Below are 19,733 nucleotides of genomic sequence, written 5' to 3' on the forward strand. Positions count from 1 at the left end.
TTAATCCATCCTTTTGGTACATCTGGAGCTTGTGGCGATACAAGTGAGACTCTTTAGATACATGCTATGTTACTAATGGCGCCTTGCTAGGTCGTAGAAATTGACTTAGCTGAAGGCTATTCTAACTTTCGGCTCAGCAAAGGAGCAAGGCTTCGTCAGTATAGTCGCTAGCTACGTCGTCCGTACAACTGGGGCGAGTGCTAGTCAGTCTCTCGAGACCTGCCTTGTGGTGGCGCTCGGTCTGCGATCCCTGAAAGTGGCAACACGCGGGTCCGACATGTACTAATGGACCGCGGCCGAGTTAAAACTACCACCTAGCAAGTGTGGTGTCTGGCGGAGACACCACACACAGGCAAGGCTCAAAACATCGACACTAAGTCAGTCTTCTTGTACATAAGCCGGCATTGTCCCCTTTGTATTTAATTCCGATGCAATTACTGTGTCTTATCGTCATAGTGAAGGCCCAAGGGATAAAGAATCTAAAACTGGCGACCCAGACCCTAAGAAAAGTCAATCTTCTAGTACTTAATGCGACCTTGTGCCTTTTGTATTTTATTCCGATGCAATTACGGTGTATCATGGCCAAAGTGAAGGTGCAAGGGATATAGTAAACCTGAAGAGAAGCATCGGAATCTAAAACTGGTCTCACAGGAAAGGCTCAGAAGATAGACGGTAAGAAGCCTCACTCTTCTTATACTTAAGTCGGCATTGTGGTTTTTGTTCTTAATTCCGATGCCCTTTCTGTGTTTCATCGTCAAAGTGAAGGTCCAAGGGATACACTAAACCTGCTGTTGTGCATCGGAATCTAAAAGTGGTGACACAGGACGGGCTCGAAACGTAGATAACATGAAAAGTCAGACTTCTTGTACTTAAGCCGGCATTGTGCATTTTGTATTTAATTCAGATGCCATTTTTGTGTTTCATCGTCAAAGTGAAGGTCCACGGGATACAGTAAACCTGAAGTGAAAAATCGGAATCTAAAACTTGTCTCACAAGAAAGGCTCAAAACATAGACGGGCAGGAACCTCAGTCTTCTAGTACTTAAGTCAGCATTGTGCCTTATGTTTTTAATTCCGATGCAATTTTTGTGTATCATCGTCAATGTGAAGGTCCAAGGGATACAGTAAACCCGAAGTGCAGCATCGAAATATAAAACAGGTGACACAGGAAAGGCTCAAACCCATACAGTAAGAAGACTCAGTCTTCTTGTCCATAAGTCAGCATTGTGCCTTTTGAATTTAATTCCGATGCAATTTCAGTGTTTCAACATCAATGTGAAGGTCCAAGGGATACAGTATACCTGACGTGAAGCATCGGAATGTAAAACTGGTCTCACAGGGGAGGATCAGAACATAGACAACAAGAAAACTCAGCCTTCTTCTACTTAACTCGGCATTGTGCCCTTTGTATTTAATTAAGATGCAATTTCTGTGTTTCATCGTCAATGTGATGGTCCAAGGGATGCCGTAAATCTGCAGTTGAGCATCAGAATCTAAAACTGGTGACACAGGAAAGGCTCAAACCATATATAGTAAGAGGACTCAGTCCTCTGTTACTTAATTCGGCATTGTGCCTTTCGCATTTAATTCCGATGAAATTTCAGTGTTTCTTCGTCAATGTGAATGTCCAAGGGATACAGTAAACTGACGTGAAACATCGGAGTCTAAAACTGGTCACACAAGGATGGCTCAAAACGCAGACAGCAAGGAAACTCAGTCTTCTTCTACTTAAGTGGGCATTGCGCCCTTTGTATTTAATACCGATGCAATGTCTGTGTTTCATCGTCAATGTGATGGTCCTAGGGTTGCAGTAAATCTGCAGTTGAGCATCGGAATCTAAAACTACTTACACAGGAACGCCCCAAAACATAGACACTAAGAATAGTCAATCTTCTTGTACTTAAGTCGGCATTGTGCCTTTTGTATTGATTTCCGAAACAATATCTGTGTTTCATCGTCCATGTGAAGGTCCAAATGATACAGTAAACCTGACGTGTAGCATCGAAATCTAAAACTGGCCTCACAGGAAAGGCTCAGAACATAGACGGTACGAAGACTCAGTCTTCTAGTACTTAAGTCGGCATTGTGCCAATTTGATTTAATTCCGATTCAGTTTCTATGTTGCATCGTCAATGTGAAAGTCAAGGGATACAATAAACCTGAAGTGCAGCAACGGAATCTAAACCTGGTCTCACAGGTAAGGCTCAAAACATTGACACTAAGAAAAGTCAGTCTCCTTGTACTTAAGTCTGCATTGTGCCTTTTGTATTTTACTCCAATGCCATTACGGTTTAACATCGACAAAGTGAAGGTGCAAGGGATACAGTAAACCTCAATTGAAGCATCGGAATCTAATACTGGCCTCACAGGAAAGGCTCAAAAGCATAGACGGTAAGAAGACTCAGTCTTCTTGTACTTAAGTCGGCATTGTGCTTTTTGTTTTTAATTCCGATGCAATTTCTGTGTTTCATCGTCAAAGTGTAGGTCCAAGGTATACAGTAAACCTCAAGTGAAGCATCTGAATCCAAATCTGGTCTCACAGGAAAGGCTGATACGTAGACGGTAAGTAGACACAGTCGTCTTGTACTTAAGTGTGCATTGTGTTTTTATATTTAATTCCGATGCCATTTTTGTGTTTCATCATCAAAGTGAAGGTCCAAGGGATACAGTAAACCTCAAGTGAAGCATCGGAATCTAAAACAGGTCTCACAGGATAAGCACATAACATAGGCACTAAGAAAAGTCAGTCTTCTTGTACTCAAGTCGGCATTATGCCTTTTGTATTTAATTCCGATGCAATTTTTGTGTTTCATCGTCAAAGTGAAGGTCCAAGGGATTCTGTAAACCTGAAGTGATGCATCGGAATCAATAACTGGTCTCACAGGAAAGGCTCAGAACATAGACGGTAAGAACACACAGTCTTCTTCTACTTAAGTTTGCATTGTGCCTTTTGTATTTAATTCCGATGCAATTTCTGTGAATCATTATCAGAGTGAAGGTCCAAGGAATACAGTCAAACTGAAGTGAAGCATCAGAATCTAAAACGGGTCTCACAGGAAAGGCTCTATTCATAGACACTAAGAAAAGTCAGTCGTCTTGTACTTAGGTCTGCATTGTGCCAATTGTATTTAATTCCGATTCAAATGCTGTTTTTCATCGTCTATGTAAAGCTCGAAGGGATACAGTAAAACTGCAGTTGTGCATCAGAATCTAAAACTGGTGATACAGGATAGGCTCAAAGCATAGCCACTAAGAAAAGTCAGTCTTCTTGTACATAGGCCGGCATTGTGCTTTTTGTTTTTAATTCCGATGCAATTTCTGTGTATCATCATCAAAGTGAAGGTCCAAGAGATACAGTCAAACTGAAGTGAAGCATTGGAATCTAAAACTGGTCTCATAGGAAAGGCTCTAAACATAGACACTAAGAAAAGTCAGTCGTCTCGTACTTAGGTCTGCATTGTGCCTTTTGTATTTCATTTAGATGCAATTACTGTGTTTCATCGTGAAAATGAGGGTCCAAGTGATACAGTAAACCTGCAGTCGTTCATCGGAATCTTAAACTGGTGACACAGGAAAGGCTCAAACACAGACACAAAGAAATGTCAGTCTTCTGGTCGATAAGGCGCCCTTAAGCCTTTTGTATTTAATTCCGATGCAATATTTGCGTTTCATCGTCTAAGTGAAGGTCCTAGGGATACAGTAAACCTGAAGTGACGCATCGGAATCTAAAACTGGTCTCACAGGGATCGCTCAAGTCATAGACAGTAAGAAGGCTCAAGCTTCTTGTGCCTTTTGTATTTAATTCCCATGCAATTTCTGTGTTTCTTCGCCAATGTGAAGGTCTAAGAGATACAGTAAACCCGCAGTTGTGCATCGGAATCTAAAACTGGTGACACAGGACAGGCTCGAATTCTAGACACTGAGAAAAGGCAGTCTTCTTGTACTTAAGTCGGCATTGTGCCTTTTGTAATTAATTCCGAAGAAAATTCTGTATTTCTTTGTCAATGTGAAGGTTGTAGGGGTACAGTAAATCCCCAGCTTTGCACCAGAATCTTAAATGGGGACATAGGAAATGCTCCAAACATAGACACTTAGAAAAGTCAGTCTTCTTGTACTTTAGTCGGCATTGTGCTCCTTGTATTTCATTCCGATGCAATTTCTGTGTGTCATCGTCAATGTGAAGGTCCGAGGGATACAGTAAATATGAGGTGAAGCATTGGAATCTAAAACTGGTCTATCAGGAAAGGCTCAAGACTTAGACAGTAAGAAGACACAGTCCGCTTGTACTTAAGTCGGCATTGTGCCTTTTGTACATAATTCCGATGCAATTTCTGTGTTTCATCGTCAAAGTGAAGGTCCAAGGGATACAGTAAACCTGAAGTGAGGCGTCGGAAGCTAAAACTGGTGACACAGGAAACGCTCAAAACAAAGACACTAAGAAAAATCAGTCTTCTTGTACTTAAGTCGGCATTGTGCCTTTTGTATTTAATTCCGATGCAATTTTTGTGGTTCATCGTCAGTGTGAAGCTCCAAGGTTACAGTAAACCTGACGTGAAGCTTCGGAATCTATAACTGGTCCCACAGGGAAGGCTCAAAACATATACAGCAAGAAAACTCACTCTTCCTGTACTTTAATCGGTATTGTGTCTTTTGTATTTAATTCTGATGCAATTTTTGTGTTTCATTGTCAAAGTGAAGATCCAAGGGATACAGTAAACTTGAAGTGAAGCATCGGAATCTAAAACTGGTCTCACAAGGAAGGCTCAAAACATAGATGGTAAGAAGAATCAGTCTTCTAGTACATAAGTCGGCATTGTGCCTTATGTATTTAATTCCTATGCAATTTCAGTGTTTCATCGTCAATGTGAAAGTCCAGGGGATACAGTAAACCTCAAGTGAAGCATCGGAATGTAATACTGGTATCACAGGAAAGGCTCAAAATATAGACGTTGAGTAGACTCAGTCTTCTTGTACTTAAGTCGGCATTGTGCCTTTTGTATTTAATTCCGATGTAATATCTGTGTTTCATCGTCAATGGGATGGTCCAAGGGATACAGTAAAACTGCAGTTGTGCATCGGAATCTAAAACTGGTGATACAGGATAGGCCCAATTCATAGACACTAAGAAAAGTCGGTCTTCTTGTACTTAAGTCGGCATTATGCCTATGTTTTTAATTCCGAATAAATTTTTGTGTTTCTCGTCAACGTGAAGGTCCAAGGGATACAGTAAACCTGAAGTGAAGCATCGGAATCTAAAACAGGTCTCACAGGGATGGCTCAAATCAAAGGCAGTATGAAGGCTCACTCTTCTTGTACGTAAGCCGGCATTGTGCCTTATGTATTTAATTACGAGGCAATTTCTGTGTTTCATCGTCAAAGTGAAGGTCCAAGGGATACAGTAAACCTCCAGTTGTGCATCGGAATCTAAAACTGCTGGCACAGGAAAGGCTCAACCATAGACAGTAAGAAGACTCAGTCTTCTTGTACTCATGTCGGCATTGTGCATTTTGTATTTAATTCCGATGCAATTTCAGTGTTTCATCGTCAATGTGAAGGTCCAAGGGATACAGTACACCTGACGTGAAGCATTGGAATTTGAAACTTTTCTCAGTGGGAAGGCCCAAAACACAGACAGCAAGAAATCTCACAACTTCTTCTACTTAAGTCGGCATTGTGACTTTTGTATTTAATTCCGATGCAACTTCTGTGTTTCAACGCCAATTTGAAGGTCCAAGGGATACAGAAAAACCTGAAGTGAAGGATCGAAATCTAAAACTGGTCTCACAGAAAAGGCTCAAAACATTGACGGTAAGAAGACTCAGACTTCTTGCACTTAAGTCGGCATTGTGCCTTTTGTATATGATTCCAATGCAATTTCTGTGTTTCATCGTCAATGTGAAGGTCCGGGTGATGCAGTATTCTGGAGTTGAGCATCGGAATCTCAAACTGGTTACACAGGAAAGGCTCAAAGCATAGACACCGAGAAAAGTCAGTCTTCTCGAACTTAAGTCGGCATTGTGCCTTTTGTATATAATTCCGATGAATTTTTTGTGTTTCATCGTCAAAGGGAAAGTCCAAGTGATACAGTAAACCTGAACTGACGCATTGGAATCTAAAACTGGTCTCACAGGAAAGGCTCAAAACATACACGGTAAGAAGACACAGTCTTCTTGTACTTAAGTCTGCATTGTGCCTTTTATATTTAATTCCGATGCAATTACTGTGTTTCATCGACAATGTGAATGTCCAAGGGATACAGCAAACCAGCAGTTGTGCATCGGATCCTAAAACTGGTGACGCAGGACAGGCTCGAAACATAGACACTAAGAAATGTTAGCCTTCTTGAACTTAAACCGGCATTATGACTTTTGTTTTTAATTCCGAAGCAATTTCTGTGTTTCATCGTCAAAGTGAGGGTCCAAGGGATACAGTATACCTGCAGTCGTGCATCGGAATCTAAAACTAGTGACACAGCTAAGGCTCAAACACAGACACAAAGAAAAGTCAGTCTTCTTGTACTTATGGCGGCCTTGTGCCATTTGTATATAATCCCGATGAACTTTTTGTGTTTCATCGTCACCTGAAGTGACGCATCGGAATCCAAAACAGGTCTCACAGGGATGGCTCAAATCATTGACAGTAAAAAGGCTCACTCTGCTTGTACTTAAGCCGGCATTGTGCCTTATGTATTTAATTCCCATGCATTTTCTGTGATTCATCGTCAATGTGAAGGTCCAAGGGATAGGGTAAACCTGCAGTTGTGCAACGGAATCTAAACTGGTGACACAATACATGCTCTAAATATAGACACTAAGAAAAGGCAGTCTTCTTGTACTTAAGTCGTCATTGTACCTTTTGTATTTAATTCTGATGCAATTTCTGTGTTTCATCGTCAATGTGAAGGTGGAAGGTATACAGTAAGTCTCTAGTTGTGCATTGGAATCTAAAAATCGAGACAGAGGAAAAGCTCGAAACATAGACACTAAGAAAAGTCAGTCTTCTTGTACTTAAGTCGGCATTGTGACTTTAGTATTTAATTCCGATGCAATTTCTGTGTATCATCGTCAATGTGAAGGTCCAAGGGATACAGTGAACAAGTGGTGAAGCATCGGAATCTAAAACTGGTCTCTCAGGAAAGGCTCATAACATAGACGGTAAGAAGACTCAGTCTTCTTATACTTTTGTTGGCATTGTGCCTTTTGTATTTAATTCCGATGCAATTTCTGTGTTTCCTCCTCAATGTGAAGGTCCCAGGGATACAGAAAACCAGCAGTTGTGCATCTGAATCTAAAACTGGTGACGCAGGACAGGCTCGAAACATAGACACTAAAAAATGTTAGTCTTCTTGAACTTAAACCGGCATTGTGACTTTTGTTTTTAATTCGGACGCAATTATTGTGTGTCATCGTCAAAGTGAAGGTCCAAGGGTTACAGTAAACTTGAAGTGAAGCATCGATATCTATAACTGCTCTCACAGGAAAGGCACAAAGCATTGACCTTAAGAAGACTCAGACCTCCTGTACTTAAGTCGGCATTGTGCCTTTTGTATTTAATTCCGATGCAATTTCTGTGTTTCATCGTCAATGTGAAGGTCCAAGGGTTACAGTTAACATGAAGTGAAGCATTGGAATCTAAAACTGGTCTCACAGGAAAGGCTCAAAACATACACAGTAAGAAGACACAGTCTTCTTGTACTTCAGTCGTCATTGTGCCCATTGTATATGATTCAAATGCAATTTCTGTGTTTCATCGTCAATGTGAAGGTCCGAGTGATGCAGTAAATCTGCAGTTGAGCATCGGAATCTCAAACTGGTGACACAGGAAAGGCTCAAAGCATAGACACCGAGAAAAGTGAGTCTTCCTGTACTTAAGTCGGCATTGTGCCTTTTGTATTTAATTTCGATGCAATTTTTGTGTTTCATCATCAAAGTGTAGGTGCACGAGATACAGTAAACTTGAAGTTAAGCATTGGAAGCTAAAACTGGTGACACAGGGAACGCTCAAACATAGACATTAAGAAGCTCAGCCTTTTGTGCTTAAGTTGGTATTGTGGTTTTTTTATTTAATTGCGATGCAATTTCTGTGTTTCATCGTCAATGTGAAGGTCCAAGGGATACAGTAAACATGAGGTGAAGCATCGGAATCTAAAACTGGTCTCTCAGGAAAGTCTCATAAGACAGATGGTCAGAAGACTCAATATTCTTATACTTTAGTTGGCATTGTTCCTTTTGTATTTAATTACGAAGCAATTTCTGTGTTTCATCGTCAAAGTGAAGGTCGAAGGGATACAGTAAACATGAGGTGAAGCATTGGAATCAAAAACTGGTCTCACAGGAAAGGATCAAAACATACACGGGAAGAAGACACAGTCTTCTTGTACTTAGTCGGCGTTGTGCCTTTTGTATTTATTTCCGATGCAGTTTCAGTGTTTCATCGTCAATGTGAAGGTCCAAGGGATACAGTACACCTGACGTGAAGCATTGGAATCTAAAACTGGTCTCAGAGGAAAGGCCCAAAACACAGACAGCAAAAAATCTCACAACTTCTTCTACTTAAGTCGGCATTGTGACTTTTGTATTTAATTCCGGTGCAATTTCTGTGTTTCATCGTCAATTTGTATTTCCAAGGGATACAGTAAACCTGAAGTGAAGCATCGAAATCTAAAACTGGTCTCACAGGAAAGGCTCAAATCATAGACGGTAAGAAAACTCAGACTTCTTGTCCTTATGTCGGCATTGTGCCTTTTGTATTTAATTCCTAAGCTATCTCTGTGTTTCATCGTCAATGTGAAGGTCCAAGGGATACAGTACACCAGACGTGAAGCATCGGAATCTAAAACTGGTCTCATAGGGAAGGCTCAACGCATAGACTGCAAGAAAACTCAGTCTTCTTCTACTTAAGTCGTCATTGTGCCCCTTGTATTTAATTGAAATGCAATTTCTGTGTTTCATCGTCAATGTGAAGGTACAAGGGACACAGTAAAACTGCAATTGTGCATCGGATTCTAAAACTGGTGACACATGATAGGCTAAAAAGCATAGACACTAACAATAGTCAGACTTCTTGTACATAAGTGTACATTGTACCTGTTGTGCTTAATTCCGATGCAATTGTTTCGTTTCATCGCCAATGTGAAGGTCCAAGGGATACAGTAAACCTGTAGTGAAGCATCGGAATCTAAAACCGTTTCTCACAGGAAAGGCTCAAAACATAGACGGTAAGAAGACTCAGTTTTCTTGAATGTAAGTCGGTTTTGTGCCTTTTGTATTTAATTCCAATGCAATTTCTGTGTTTCATCGTCAATGTGATAGTACAAGGGATACAGTAAGACTGCAGTTGTGCATCAGAATCCAAAACTTGTGACACAGGATGGGCTCAAAACATAGACACTAACAAAAGTCAGTCATCTTGTACTTAAGTCGGCATTGTGCCTGTTGTGTTTAATTCCGATGCAATTGTTGCGTTTCATCGTCAATGTGAAGTTCCAAGGGATACAGTAAACCTGAAATGAAGCATCGGATTCAAAAACCGGTCTCACAAGACAGGCTCAAAACATAGACGGTAAGAAGACTCAGTCTACTTGTTTTTAAGTCGGCATTGTGCCTTTTGTATTTAATTCCGATAAAATTTCTGCGTTTCATCGTCAAAGGGAAGGTCCAAGGGATTCAATAACCCTTAAGTGAAGCATCGGAATAAAAAACCGGTGTCACAAGAAAGGCTCAAAACATAGACAGTAAGAAGACTCAGTCTTCTTGAATTTAAGTCAGCATTGTGCCTTTTGTATTCAATTCCGATGCTATTTCTGTGTTTCATCGTCAAAGTGAAGGTTCAAAAGATACATTAACCCTCAAGTGAAGCATCGGAATCTATAACTGGTCCCACAGAAAAGGCTTAAAACATAGACGGTAAGAAGACCCAGTCTTCTAGTATTTAAGTCAGCATTGTGCCTTTCGTATTTAATTCCGATGCATCTTCTGTGTTTCATCGTCAATGTGAAGTTCCAAGGGATAATGTAAACCTACAGTTGTGCAAGGGAAACTAAAACTGGTGACACAGGAAAAACTCGAAACATAACCCCTAAGAAAATTTAGTCTTCTTGCACTTATCTTGGCATTGGGCATTTTGTATTTAATTCCGATGCAATTTCAGTGTTTCATCGTCAATGTGAAGGCCCAATGGATACATTAAACCTGAAGTGAAGCATCGAAATTTAAAACTGGTCTCACAGGAAAGGCTCAAAATATAGACGGTAAGAAGGCTCAGACTTCTTGTACTCAGGTCGGCATTGTGCCTTTTGTATTTAATTCCGATGCAATTTCTGTGTTTCATCATTAATGTGAAGATCAAAGGGATACAGTAATTTTGTAGTGAGTCATCGGAATCTAAAACTGACCTCACAGGAAAGGCACACAACATTGACACTAAGAAAAGTCAGTCTTCTTGTACTAATTCGGCATTGTGCCTTTTATATATAATTCCGGTGATATTTTTGTGTTTCATCTCAAAGTGAAGGTCCAAGGGACACAGTAAACATAAAGTGAAGCATAGGAATCTAAAACTGGTCTCACAGGAAAGGCTCTAAACATAGACGGTAAGAAGACTCAGACGTCTTGTACTTAAGTCTGCATTGTGCCTTCTGTATTTAATTCCGATGCAATTTCTGTATTTGATCGTCAAAGTGAAGATCTAAGGAAGTCAGTTACCCTCCAGTGAAGCATCGGAATCTAAAACTGATCTCACAGGGAAGGCTCAAATCAAAGATGGTAAGAAGACACAGTCTTCCTGTACTATAGTCGGCATTGTGCCTTTGTATTTAATTCCATTGCAAATTCTGTGATTCATCGTCAATGATAAGGTACAAGGGATACAGTAAGACTGCAGTTGTGCATCAGAATCTAATACTGGTGACACAGGATATGCTCAAAACATGGGCACTAACAAAAGTCCGTCATCTTGTAATTATGTCGGCATTGTGCCTGTTGTGTTTAATTCCGATGCAATTGTTGCGTTTCATCGACAATGTGCAGGTCCAAGGGATACAGAAAACCTGAAGTGAAGCATCGGAATCTAAAACCGGTCTCACAGGAATGGCACAAAACATAGACGGTAAGAAGACTCTGTCTTCTTGTTTTTAAGTCGGCATTGTGCCTTTTGTATTGAATTCCGATAAAATTTCTGTGTTTCATCGTCAAAGTGAAGGTCCAAGGGATTCAATAACCCTCAAGTGAAGCATCGGAATCTAAAACTGGTCCCACAGGAAGGCTCAAAACATAGGCGGTAAGAAGGACCAGTCTTCTAGTACTTAAGTCGGAATTGTGCGTATTGTATTTAATTCCGATGCAATTTCTGTGTTTCATCGTCAATGTGAAGGTCCATGGGATACAGTAAACTTGCAGTTGTGCATCGGAAACTGAAACTGGTGACACATGAAAGGCTGGAAACATAGACACTAAGAGCCCGCATCTCGTGGTCGTGCGGTAGCGTTCTCGCTTTCCACGCCCAGGTTCCCGGGTTCGATTCCCGGCGGGGTCAGGGATTTTCTCTGCCTCGTGATGGCTGGGTGTTGTGTGCTGTCCTTAGGTTAGTTAGGTTTAATTAGTTCTAAGTTCTAGGTGACTGATGACCATAGATGTTAAGTCCCATAGTGCTCAGAGCCATTTGAACCATAGAAACTAAGAAAAGTCCGTCTTCTTGCACTTAACTTGGCATTGGGCACTTAGTATCTAATTCCGATGCAATTTCAGTGTATCATCGTCAACGTGAAGGTCCAAGTGATACATTAAACCTGAAGTGAAGCATCGAAATCTAAAACTGGTCTCAAAACATAGCTGTTAAGGAGACTCAGACTATATGTACTTAAGTCTCCATTGTGCCTTTTGTATTTAATTCCGATGCAATTTTTGTGTTTCATCGGCAAAGTGAAGGTCCAAGGGATACACTAAACCTAAAGTGAAGCATCGGAATCTAAGACTGGTGACACAGGAAAGCCTCTAAACATAGACACTATGAAAAGTTAGTCTTCTTGCACTTAAGCCGGCATTGTGCCTTTTGTATTTAATTGCTATGCAGTTTTTGTGTTTCATCGTCAAAGTGAAGGTCCATGGGATACAGTAAACCTGCAGTTGCGCATCGGAAACTAAAACTGGTGACAAAGGAAAGGCTGGAAACATAAACACTAAGAGAAGTCAGTCTTCTCGTACTTAAGTCGGCATTGTGCCTGTTGTGTTTAATTCCGTCGCAATTGTTGCGTTTCATCGTCAATGTGAAGGTCCGAGGGATACAGTAAATATGAAGTGAAGCATTGGAATCTAAAACTGGTCTCACATTAAAGGCTCAAAACATAGACGGTAAGAAGACACAATCTTCGTGTACTTAAGTCGGCATTGTGCCTTTTGTATTTAATTCCAATTCAATTTCTGTGTTTCATCCTCAATGTGAAGGTCCCAGGGATACAGAAAACCAGCAGTTGTGCATCTGAATCTAAAACTGGTGACGCAGGACAGGCTCGAAACATAGACACTAAGAAATGTTAGTCTTCTAGAACTTAAACCGGCATTGTAAATTTTGTTTTTAATTCCGATGCAATTATTGTGTGTCATCGTCAAAGTGATGGTCCAAGGGTTACAGTAAACTTGAAGTGAAGCATCGATATCTAAAACTGCTCTCACAGGAAAGGCTCAAAGCATTGACGGTAAGAAGACTCAGACCTCTAGTACTTAAGTCGTCATTGTGCCTTTTGTATTTAATTCCGATGCAATTTCTGTGTTTCATCGTCAATGTGAAGGTCCGAGGGATACAGTAAACATGAGGTGGAGCATCGGAATCTAAAACTGGTCTCACGCGGAAGACTCAAAACATTGACAGCAAGAAATCTCAGTCTTCCTGTCCTCAGGTCGGCATTGTGCCTTTTGTACTTTATTCCGATGCAATTTTTGTGTTTCATCGTCAAAGTGAAGATCCAAGGGATACAGTAAACCTGAAGTGAAGCATCGGAATCTAAAACTGGTCTCACAGAAAGGCTCAAAACATAGATAGTAAGAAGACTCAGTCTTCTTGTACTTAAGTCGGCATTGTGCCTTTTGTATTTAATTCCGATGCAATTACTGTGTTTCATCGTCAAAGTGAAGAGCCAAGGGATACCGTAAAACTGACGTGAAGCATTGGAATCTAAAACTGGTCTCAGAGGGAAGGCCCAAAACACAGACAGCAAAAAATCTCACAACTTCTTCTACTTAAGTCGGCATTGTGACTTTTGTATTTAATTCCGATGCAATTTATGTGTTTCATCGTCAATTTGAAGGTCCAAGGGATACAGTACACCAGACGTGAAACATCGGAATCTAAAACTGGTCTCACAGGGAAGGCTCAAAGCATAGACAGCAAGAAAACTCTGTCTTCTTCTACTTAAGTCGTCATTGTGCCCATTGTATATAATTGCAATGCAATTTCTGTGTGTCATCGTTAATGTGAAGGTCCGAGTGATGCAGTAAATCTGCAGTTGAGCATCAGAATCTCAAACTGGTGATGCAGGAAAATCCCAAAGCATAGCCACCGAGAAAAGTCAGTCTTCTTGTACTTGAGTCGGCATTGTGCCTTTTGTATTTAATTCTGATGCAAATTCTGTGATTCATCGTCAATGTGAAGGTCGAAGGGATACAGTAAATATCCAGTTGAGCATCGGAATCTAAAAATGGAGACAGAGGAAAAGCTCGAAACATAGACACTAAGAAAAGTCAGTATTCTTGTACTTATGACGGCATTGTGTCTTTTGTATTTAATTCCGATGCAATTTCTGTGTATCATCGTCAAAGTAAAGGTCCAAGGGATACAGTGAACATGAGGTGAAGCATCGGAATCAAAAACTGGTCTCTCAGTAAAGGCTCATAACATAGACGGTAAGAAGACTCAGTCTTCTTATACTATTGTTGGCATTGTGCCTCTTGTATTTAATTCCGAAGCAATTTCTGTGTTTCATCGTCAAAATGAAGGGCCAAGGGATACAGTAAACCTGAAGTGAAGCATCGATTTCTAAAACTGCTCTCACAGGAAATTCTCAAAACATTGACGGTAAGAAGACTCAGACCTCTTGTACCTAAGTCGGCATTGTGCATTTTGTATTTAATTCCGATGCAATATCTGTGTTTCATCGCCAATGTGAAGGTCCAAGGGTTACAGTAAACATGAAGTGAAGCATTGGAATCTAAAACTGGTCTCACAGGAAATGCTCAAAACATACATGGTAAGAACACACAGTCTTCTTGTACTTAAGTCGTCATTGTGCCCATTGAATATAATTCCAAAGCAATTTCTGTGTTTCATCGTCAATGTGAAGGTCCAAGTGATGCAGTAAATCTACAGTTGAGCATCGGAATCTCAAACTGGTGACACAGGAAAGGCTCAAAGCATAGACACCGAGAAAAGTCAGTCTTCCTGTACTTAAGTCGGCATTGTGCCTTTTGCATTTAATTTCGATGCAATTTTTGTGTTTCATCATCAAAGTGTAGGTCCACGAGATACAGTAAACCTGCAGTCGTGCATCGGAATCTTAAACTACTGACACAAGAAAGGCTTAAACACAGACACAAAGAAAAGTCCGTCTTCTTGTACTTAAGGCGGCCTTGACCGTTTTGTATTTAATTCGGATGCTATTTTTGTGTTTCATCGTCAAAGTGAATGTCCAAGGGATACAGTAAACTTGACGTGAAGCATCGTATTCTAAAACTGGTTTCACAGGAAAGGCTCACATCATTGTCACAAAGAATAGCCAGCCTTCTTGTACAAATTCGGCATTGTGCCTCTTGATTTTAATTCCGATACTATTACTGTGTTTCATTGTCAATGTCAAGGGCCAAGGGATACAGTAAACCAGCAGTTGTGCATCGGATTCAAAATCTGGAGACACAGGAGAACTCTCAAAATATAGACACTAAGAAATGTCAGTCTTCTTGTACTTATGGCGGCCTTGTGCATTTTGTATTTAATTCGGATGCTATTTTTGTGTTTCATCGTCACAGTGGATGTCCAAGGGATACGGTAAACCTGAAGTGAAGAATCGGAATCTATAAACTGGTGTCAAAGGAAAGGCCCAAAGCATATACAGTAGGAAGACTCAGTCTTCTTGTACTAAAGTCGGCATTGTGCATTTTGTGTTTAATACCGATGCAATTTCTGTGTTTCATCGATAATGTGAAGGTCCAAGGGATACAGTAAACCAGCAGTTGTTCACCGGATTCAAAAACTGGTGCACGGGAAAGGCTCAAAACATAGACACTAAGAAAAGTCAGTCTTCTTGTACTTAAGGCGGCCTTGTGCCTTTTGTATTTAATTCGGGTGCTATTTTTGTGTTTCATCATACAAGCGAATGTCCAACGGATACAGTAAACCTGAAGTGAAGAATCGGAAACTAAAACTGGTATCACAGGGATAGCCCAAAGCATATACAGTAAGAAGACTCTGTCATCTTGTACTTAAGTCGGCACTATGCCTTATGTATGTAGTTCCGATGCAATTTCTGTGTATCATCGTCAATGTGAAGGTCCAAGGGATACAGTAAAACTGCAGTTGTGAATCGGAATCTTAAACTGGTGATACAGGGTAGGCTCAAAAACATTGACACTAAGAAAATTCAGTGTAATTGTACTTAAGTCGGCATTGTGCATTTTGTATTCAATTCCGATGCAATTTCTGTGTTTCATCGTCAATGTGAAGGTACAAGGGATACACTATACCTGCAGTTGTGCATCGGAATCTCAAACTGGTGACTCAGGAAAGGCTCAAATCGTAGACACTATGAAAAGCCAGTCATCCTGTAAAGTACAGGAAGACTGGCTTTTCATAGTGTCTATTATTTGAGCCTTTCCTGTGCCCTTGGTATTTAATTCGGATGCAAATTTTGTGTTTTATCGTCAGTTTGAGGCCGAAGGTATACAGTAAATCTAACGTGAAACATCGGAATCTAAAACTGGTCTCACAGGGAAGAATCAAAACATATACAGCAAGAGTACTCAGTCTTCTTCTACCTAAGTCGGCATTGTGCCTTTTGTATTTAACTCCGATGCAATTTTTGTGTTTTATCGTCAAAGTGAAAGTCCGAATGACACAGTAAACCTCAAGTGAAGCATCGGAATCTAAAACTGTTCTCACAGGAAAGACTCAAAGCATAGATGGTGACAAGACTCAGTCTTCTTGTACTTAAGTCGGCATAGTGCGTTTTGTGATTAATTCCGATGCAATTTCTGTGATTCATCGTCAATGTGAGGGCCCGAGGGATATGGTAAACCTGCAGTTGTGCATCTCAATCTAAAACTGGTGACACAGGACAGGCACGAAACAAAGACACTAAGAAAAGTCAGTCATCTTGTACTTAAGTCGGCATTGTGACTTTTGTATTTAATTCCGATGCAATTACTGTGTTTCATCGTCCATTAGAAGGTCCAAGGGATGCAGTAAACCTGCAGTTGTGCATCGGAATCTAAAACTGGTGACACAAGAAAGGCTCAAAGCATGGACAGTAAGAAGACTCAGTCTTCATGTACTGAAGTCGGCAATGTGCCTTTTGTGTTTAATTCCGATGCACTTTTTGCGTTCCATCGTCAACGTGAAGGTCCAAGGGATACAGTAAACCTGACTTGAAGCATCGGAATCTAAAACTGGTCTCACAGGGAAGGCTCATAACATAGACACTAAGAAAAGTCAGTCTTCTTGTACTTAAGTCAGCATTGTGCCATTTGAATTTAATTCCGATGCAATTTTTGTGTTTCACCGTCAAAGTGAAGGTCCAAATTATACGGTAAACCTCAAGTGAGGCATCGGAATCTAACACTGGTCTCACAGGAAAGGCTCAAACATACGCTGTAAGAAGATACAGTGTTCTTGTACTTAAGTCGGCATTGTACCTTTTGTATTTAATTCCGATGCAATTCCTGTGTTTCATCGTCAATGTGAAGGCACAAGGGATACAGTAAACCTGCAAGTTGTGCATTGGAATCTCGAACTGGTGACTCTGGAAAGGCTCAAAACATAGACACTATGAAATGTCAGTCTTCCTGTACATAAGTCGGCATTGTGGCTTTTGTATTCACTTCGGATGCAATTTTTGTGTTACATCGTCAGTTTAAAAGACCACGGTATGCCGTAAACCTGACGTGAACCATCGGAATCTAAAACTGGTCTCACAGGAAAGGCGCAAAGCTTTGACGGTGGGAAGACTCAGACTTCTTGTACTTAAGTCGGCATTGTGCATTTTGTATTTAATTCCGATGAAATTTCTGTGTTTCATCGTCATTGTGGAGGTCCAAGTGATACAATAAAACTGCAGTTGTGCATCGGAATCTAAAACTGGTGACACAGGATACGCTCAAAACATAGACACTAAAAACAGTCAGTCTTCCTGTACTTCAGGCGGCCTTGTGCATCTCGTATTTAATTCGGATGCTATTTTTGTGTTTCATCGTCAAAGTGAATGTCCAAAGAATAAAGTAAACCTGAAGTGAAGAATCGGAAGCTAAAACCGCTCTCACAGGCAGGGCCCAAAGCATAGACAGTAAGAAGACTCAGTCTTCTTTTACTAAGGTCGGCATTGTGCCCTTTGTGTTTAATGACGATGTAATTTCTATGTTTCATCGTCAATGTGAAGGCCCTAGGGTTACAGTAAACCTGCAGTTGTGCATCTGAATCTGAAACAGGTGACACAGGAACGGCTCACAACATAGACACTATGAAATGTCAGTCTTCCTGTACTTAAGACGGCATTGTGCCTTTTGTATATAATTCCGATGCAACTACTGTGTTTCACGGTCAATGTGAATGTCCAAGAGAAACAATAAACCAGCAGTTGTGAATCGGATTCTAAAACTGGTGACACAGGAAAGACTCAAATCATAGACACTAAGAAAATTCAGTTTTGTTGTACTTAAGGCGGCCTTGTGCCTTTTCTATTTAATTCGGTTTCTATTTTTGTGTTTCATCGTCAAAGTGAATGTCCAAGGTACACAGTAAACCTCAATTGAAGCATCAGAATCTAAAACTGGTCTCACTGGAAAAGCACAAGTTATAGACACCAAGAAAAGTCAGTCTTCTTGTCCTCAAGTCGGCATCGAGCCTTTTATATTTAATTCCGATGCAGTTTCTGTGTTTCATCGTCAAAGGGTATGTCCGAGGGATACAGTAAAATTGCAGTTGTGCATCGGAATCAAAAACTGGTGACACAGGAAAGGCTCAAATCATAGACACTAAGAAAAGTCAGTCTTCTTGTACTTAAGTCGTCATTGTGCCTTTTGTACTTAATTCCGATGCAATTCTTGTGTTTCATCGTCAAAGTGAAGGTCTAAGGGATGCAGTAAACCTGATGTGAAGCATCGGAATCTAAAAGTGGTCTCACAGGACAGGCTCAAAACATAGGCCGTAAGAAGATTCAGTTATCTTGTGCTGAAATCGGCATTGTGCCTTTTGTATTTAATTCCGGTGTAATTTCTGTGTTGCATCGTCAATGTGAAGGTGCAAGGGATACGGTATACCTGCAGTTGTGCATCGGAATATAAATCTGGTGACGCAGGAAAGGCTCAAAACAGAGACAGTAAAAAGGCTCAGTCATCTTGTACTTAAGTCGGTATTGTATTTAATTTCGATGCAATTACTGTGTTTCATCGTCAATGTGAAGGACCAAGGGATACTGTAATCCTTCAGTTGTGCATCGGAATCTAAGACTGGTGACACAGGAAAGGCTCAAAACATAGACAGTAAGAAGACTCAGTCCTCAAATACTTAAGTCGGCATTGTGCCAGTTGCATTTAATTCCGATGCAATTTCTGTGTTTCATCGTCAATGTGTAGGACCAAGGTATACAGTAAACCTGACGAGAAGCATCGGAATCTAAAACTGGTCTCACAGGGAAGGCTCAAAACATAGACAGCAAGAAAAATCAGTCTTTTTTTACTTAAGTCGGCATTGTGCCCTTTGTATTTAATTTGGATGCAATTACTGTGTTTCATCGCGCTGTGAAGGTCAAAGTGATGCAGTAAATCTGCAGTTATGCATCTTAATCCAAAACCGGTGACACCGGAAAAGGTCAAAACATACACACTAAGAAAAGTCAGTCTTCTTGTACTTTAGTCGACATTGCGCATTTTGTATTTAATTCCGATGCAATTACTGTCTTTCATTGTCAAAGTGAATGTCCAAGGGATACAGTAAACCCGAAATGAAGCATCGGAATCTAAAACGTGTCTCACAGGAAGGCTCAAAGCATAGACGGTGAGAAGACTCAGTCTTTTTCTACTTAAGTCGGAATTGTGCCTTTTGTATATCATTCCGATGCAATTTTTGTGTGTCATCGTCAAAGTGAAGGTCCAAGGGATACAGTAAACCTGACGTGAAGCATCGGAATCTAATACTGGTCTCACAGGGGAGATTCAAAAAATTGACACTAAGAAAAGTCAGTCTTTTTTTACTTAAGTCAACATTGTGCATTTTGTATTTAATTCCGATGCAATTTTTGTGTTTCATCGTCAAAGTGAAGGCCTAAGTGATACAGTAAACCTGAAGTGAAGCATCGGAATCTAAAAGAGGTCTCACAGGAGAGGCTCAAATCATAGAAGCTAAGAAGATTCAGTCTTCTTGTACATAAGTCGGCATTGTGCCATTTGTATGTAATTGCCATGCAATTTCTGTGTTACACCGTCAAAGTGAAGGTCCAAGGGAAACAGATAACCTGCAGTTAACTCTAAAATATAAAAC

This window comes from Schistocerca serialis, unplaced genomic scaffold, assembly GCF_023864345.2.
Source record: "Schistocerca serialis cubense isolate TAMUIC-IGC-003099 unplaced genomic scaffold, iqSchSeri2.2 HiC_scaffold_1362, whole genome shotgun sequence".
NCBI classification, from domain to species: Eukaryota; Metazoa; Arthropoda; class Insecta; order Orthoptera; family Acrididae; genus Schistocerca; species Schistocerca serialis.